Below are 6,069 nucleotides of genomic sequence, written 5' to 3' on the forward strand. Positions count from 1 at the left end.
AAAAAAAAAAAATAAAAAAATTAAAAAAAATAAAAAATAAAAAATAAAAATACTTTTAAGGAGCAGCAGTGCCCTGGTTGCTCAGTTTCCCGCAGGCTGCTGCAGGCAGACACGGACACTCACCCTTCCCTGCGGGTAAGATGCCCAAGAGAAAGATCAGCTCAGTAGATGATGCGGTGAAGATCTTCCAGGTTGTCAACTAAATCCGCTCCAGCAAAAGTGGAAAGGAAGCGCAACGAAGGCAGCAGGGCTGCAAAATTTTCAGACAAAGAGCAAACAAAAGGGAAAACGGGAGCAAAGGGCAAACAGCCCAAGTGGCTGACTGGGAAACGAAAGATATACCTGTGGAAAACGGAGAAACAAAAACGAGGAGAGTCCAGCCTCTGGCGAAACAGGACAGAAAGAAGTCAGGTCTGATTAGTGTCACATACCATACCTTACCAGTGTTCTTGTCTCCCTTCTTGTACAATCCAGAGCTAGAGAGAGAGAGACAGACAGACAGACAGGGTCTCCCTCTGCCCACGCTGGAATCCAGTAGCACGATTCACTTACCTTAGCCTTCCAAGTAGCTGGGACCACAGGTGTGTGCCACCAAGCCCAGCTAATTTTTGTGGGGGTTTTTTTTGGGAGGAGGAGGGGCCGAGTCTTCCTATGTTGTCCAGGCTGGTCTTGAACTCCTGGGCCCAAGCGATCCTCCCACCTCAGCCTCCCGAAGTGCTGGGATTACAGGTGTGAGCAACTGCACCTGGCCTCAGAGGAATATTTCTTATCAATTAATTTGTAAATGCAAGTTTTTTAGTAGCTCTGGAGGGAATCCCACTTCATCCCATTTTTTAAAGTGTAGCTTTTTTTTTTTTTGAGACGAAGGCTTACTCCGTTTGCCCAAGCTGGAGTGCAGTGGCATGATCTTGGCTAACTGCAACCTATACCTCCCAAGTTAAAGTGATTCTCCTGTGTCAGCCTCCTGAGTAGCTGGGACTACAAGCACATGCCACCAAGCCCGGTTAATTTTTTTGAAATTTTTAGTAGAGACGGGGTTTCATCATGCTGTCCAGGCTGGTCTTGAACTCCTGACCTCGTGATCTGCCTGTGTCAGCCTTAAAGTGTAGCTTTTAAAAGGCGAAGTAATTCACTTGTTTATTGTTTGGTACAACCAGAAAACAGTGGATAGTGACTCATGGGAGGCTTTGACTGTCTTTGAAGTCAATCAAACATTCCCTAGGGAGGGATTATTTTATTTCCTATAGTACAAAACATACTAAATAGCAATATAGAGTCACAGTCATGAATTTAATGTGACTTGAAAATTTTAAATTAATTCTATTTTATGGGTTTTTTTTTTTTTCTTTTTCTTTAGAGACGGAGTCTTGCTTTGTTGCCAGGCACCAGACTGGAGTGTACTGGCACAATCTCGGCTCACTGCAACCTCCGCCTCCTGGGTTCAAGCAATTCTTCTGCCTCAGCCTCCCAAGTAGCTGGGACTGCAGGCACACATCACCATGCCCAGCTAATTTTTGTATTTTTTAGTAAAGACAGGGTTTAACCATGTTGGCCAGGATGGTCTTGATTTCTTGACCTCGTGATCCACCCGCCTCGGCCTCTCAAAGTGTCATGGGTTTTTCAGTAGAATTGTTTCCCGAAGAAAACCACTCCTGGATCACGTTGGCTATCCAGGTCAAAACCGTGTGCACTCTGGCAGGGCACAGTGGCTCATGCCTATAAGTAATCCCAGCACTTTGGGAGGCCGAGGCAAGTGGATCATGAAGTCAGGAGTTCAAGACCAGCCTGGCCAAGATGGTGAAACCCTGTCTCTACTAAAAATACAAAAATTAACCACATGTGGTGGTGGGTGCCTATAGACCCAGCTACTAAGGAGGCTGAGGCAGAGAACTGCTTGAACCAGGGAGGTGGAGGTTGCAGTGAGCCAAAATCGTGCCATTGCACTCTAGCCTGGGCGACGGAGTAAGACTCTTGTCTCAAAAAACAAAACAAAACAAAAAACTGTGCACTCTGTAACATCTTTGGTTGTGCTAGTTCAGTTTTCCTGGTAACTTTGTTAATATGCTGTGAAAGACTGAAAATTTGAATGTGTAGAATATATGATATTAAACTGTGAATTGGTGGCACTTATGTAACAACTTATCAACATTTGGAGATAATGTACCTGATATCATCTTTTGTTGTTGTTGTTGTTGTTTTGTGGGGTGCTTTTTTCCAGACAGAGTCTCACTCCGTGCCCAGGATGGAGTACAGTGGTGTGATCTTAGCTCACTGCAACCTCCACCCCCGCCACACCAGACTCAAATGATTTTCCTGCCTCAGCCTCCTAAGTAGCTGGGATTACAGGTGCCCACCACTGCACCTGGCTAATTTTTGTATTTTTAGTGGAGACGGGGTTTTGCCATATTGGCCAGGCTGGTCTCGGACTCCTGACCTCAGGTGATCCTCTCACCTCAGTCCCACAAAGTGCTGGGGTTACAGGTGTGAGCCACCATGCTCAGCCTAAAAAATAATGTTTTTAATATGACTGGTAAAGAGAATTACTGGAGACTCAAGACAGTGAAAGAAATTTGGATGCTTTATGTCCATGCTTTTATCTTGTATATGGTCTCTATTTCTTTTTCCTCTTCCTCTCTCAATTTCTGTCTCCCTCTCTTCTTCCTTCCCTCCCTCCCTATTGCTTTTCCCCCTTCCTCTCTCAATTTCTCTCTCCCTCTCTTCTTCCTTCCCTCCCTCCCTCTCGCTTTTCCCCTTCCTCTTCCTCCTGCTCCTCTTCCTCCTCTTTCTTCTTCTCCTTCTCCCTGTCTCCCCACTGTTTCCCACACACCCTACAGTACAGGTCTGTTTCTTGGAAGAAATGAAAAAAGTTCCAGTAGCTGTGCTTGTTTGCATCTCAGCTGTTTTTATGTAAGTCCTTAGAACCATCTGCCTTTACGCAGCTAGGCATCTGTGATGCTGAGAAGGGATATGGACTTTAAGCATTGCTTCCCCTGGCAAAGGGCCTTCATTAGTCAAGAATCAAGGGATAAACATTATTAATGATGTGACGGCATATACGGCTACTCCCTTCCTCCTCCACAACAAAAGGATTCTGGCTTTGTTGGTTCTGTTTCTATCTGTCAGTGCAAAATCCTTTTGGATTTGTATAATTCAGAATTGGGTATAAAGTGGGACAGGAGGTTGAGTGGTGGTAATGATGTATGTGTCAGGGGGCTGAAGGGAAAGTTAGACAGAGAGAAATGTGTAAGAGCCATGTCCCATATGAAGGAAATAGATGGGATAGGAAAGGGGAAATGACAAAATGTTATTTTGGTGATCCCCATAAGCCGTACCTCCCAGCATTCACACCCTTATGTAGTTTCTTCCCCTTGAATCCGGACTGCCCTTACCACCTGCTACAACCAGTAAAATGTGTCAAAAGATACAGTAGGCAGCTCTGGGCTGAAGCCTTCAGAACACCTGGCAGGTTTGTCTTTTGCACCCTGGTGAACCCAGATACCATGTATGAAGACTGTCATGCTGTGAAAGCCCAACATAGCCACATGAAGGAGCCCTATTATGGACGGAATGTTTGTGTCTCCCCCAAATTCACATGCTGTAATTCTAATCCCCAATGTGATCATATTTGGAAATAAAGCCTTTGGGAGGTGATCCGATTTAGGTAAAGTCATGAGGGTGGCCCTCAAGATGGAATTAGTGCCCCTATGAAAACAGACAAGAGACGAAGAGACACTAGAGAGTTCGCGCTCTCTCTCATTCTCTCTCTCTTTCTCTCCCTCCCTCCCTCTCTCCCTGCTCACAAAGAGGTCATGTGAACACAGAGTGAGAAGACAGCCACTTGCAACCCAAGAAGAGATCCCTCTAGCCTCTAGAGTGTGAGAAAATTAATTTCTGTCACTTAAGCTACCTAGTCTATGGTATTATCTGTTAATGACAGCCCAAGTCTATTATGGTAGCCCCAGAAGACTAATACAAGCCCTGAGCACCAACAACCCCAAGAGTAACCTGGATGTCACCCAGCACCTATTTGGCAGCCCAGGAAGCCTTCTCAGCTTAGAAACATTGAGCAGAGACTAGTAGTCTCCACCAAGCTCTGTCTAAATTACAGAATGGTGAGAAAAGGAATTGAATGGCTATTTTGGTGGCTTTTTTGGTTTTGGTTTTGTTTTGAGACAGGATCTCACTCTGTCACCCAGGCTGGAGTACAGTAGCTCAATCTCAGCTCACTACAAACTCCACCTCCTAGGCTCAAACTATCCTTCTGCCTCAGCCTCCTGAGAGGCTGGGACCACAGGCACACACCATGCTGTTATTTTATACCACTGTGGTAGGTGTTACAGCAGCAATAGGTAACTGAAACAACAGAGCTTTTTTTGAACTATTGCTACGGTGTAGACTCTGTGTTTCCTTCAGGGTAGTTAACAAAGGCAAATAAAAATTTTATTTTGAAATTATAATTTAAGTTGCTGGAATATGTGTGCATTTGATATTACCTTGAAAGTGAACTATATGAGTAATGACATCATGAGCATTATAAAGAATTAAAATGTACAGGCTTTGTGCTCTGACAGAGAGCTGTTACAATGGTTATATGGGTAACTGAGAAAATAGGTAGGATATTAACAGGGGATGGATATGAAACAAAAGTTTATATCCCTTCCAGGTGCGTTGGCTCATGCCTATAATCCCAGAACTTTGGAAGGCTGAGGCAGGTGGATCACCTGAGGTCAGGAATTCTACAGCAGCCTGGCCAACATGGTGAAACCCCAACTCTACTAAAAATACAAAAATTAGCTGAGCATGGTGGTGGCATGCCTGTAATCCCAGCTACTTGGGAGGCTGAGGCTGGAGAATCGCTTGAATCCAGGAGGTGGAGGTTACAGTGAGTGGAAATTGTGCCATTGCACTCCAGCCTGGGTGACAAGAGCAAAACTCCATCTCAAAAAAAAAAAATAAAAAGTTTATATCCCAAACAGATGTGAGTAGTGATGGTACTGCATTCCACCACTTCCATCAAATATCATTTTTTAAAACCCACATAACATTGAAAGGCTTATGTTAGTAATTAAATTAATTCAGGTGAAGAAGAGAAATCTTTGATGTTGTCCGCTAATCTTTTTCAACACTGCACAAATTAAGCTCTGGGTGGCCATTCCAAAACAGCAGACTGAAACTCGCATCATCTGAAATTAGGTCGTTTTAAGATTTAGAATCTTGTTTTATAGGAAATCATGGGTTTTATTCTCCTTGGATATGAAGTGAAATGAAGGGTGCTACCTAATGTTAATAGACAAGAGGACTTGGAAACACCAGTGTCACCCTGTGGGCCAGATAACGGCTTATCCAGCTCAGCACGTTATGCCTGCTAAGCAACTGGAAAATATAGTCCTCCTCCTTGGTAATCACCTTGACGATTAGGTAACTGTGAGCCAAAAGAATTGTTCAAATATGGTATTGAACTCTCCAGTTTCTCCTCTCATGCTCTCTAGGTGTTTGCTGAGAGCAAAGATGAGACTGCTTTGGTTCTGTTTTTCCTTCCTCTAGTCTAAGCTTTTACATACCTCCATAGAACCTCTTTGAAATGATTTTAATTTACAAGCCTATTTCTTCCACTAGATGATGAGCCCAACTAGAGTGAAGGCCATGTCAACTTTATCTAGGTGTCTCTCGGGTATGAGCTCCTTATCATCCCACACTCTTCCCTTGTCCCACACCCACTCCACCTGTGTCTTAATCATGACTTTTGGGCATTTCCCATTGGTTTCCCAACCCTAGAAAAATGGGACAAATGTGGTTGCAAGTTTCTAATGTGGTTTGTGAAAACAGTCTACATAAATAGAATCCCCCCAAATTAGTGGAGCATGGAAAGAACACAGACGTAAGGATTCATATTAAGATCATCTGGGCCGGGCGCGGTGGCTCAAGCCTGTAATCCCAGCACTTTGGGAGGCCGAGGCCGGTGGATCACGAAGTCAAGAGATCGAGACCATCCTGGTCAACATGGTGAAACCCCGTCTCTACTAAAACTACAAAAAATTAGCTGGGCATGGTGGCACGTGCCTGTAATCC

Source organism: Cebus imitator, unplaced genomic scaffold, assembly GCF_001604975.1.
Source record: "Cebus imitator isolate Cc_AM_T3 unplaced genomic scaffold, Cebus_imitator-1.0 Scaffold89, whole genome shotgun sequence".
Taxonomy (NCBI): Eukaryota; Metazoa; Chordata; class Mammalia; order Primates; family Cebidae; genus Cebus; species Cebus imitator.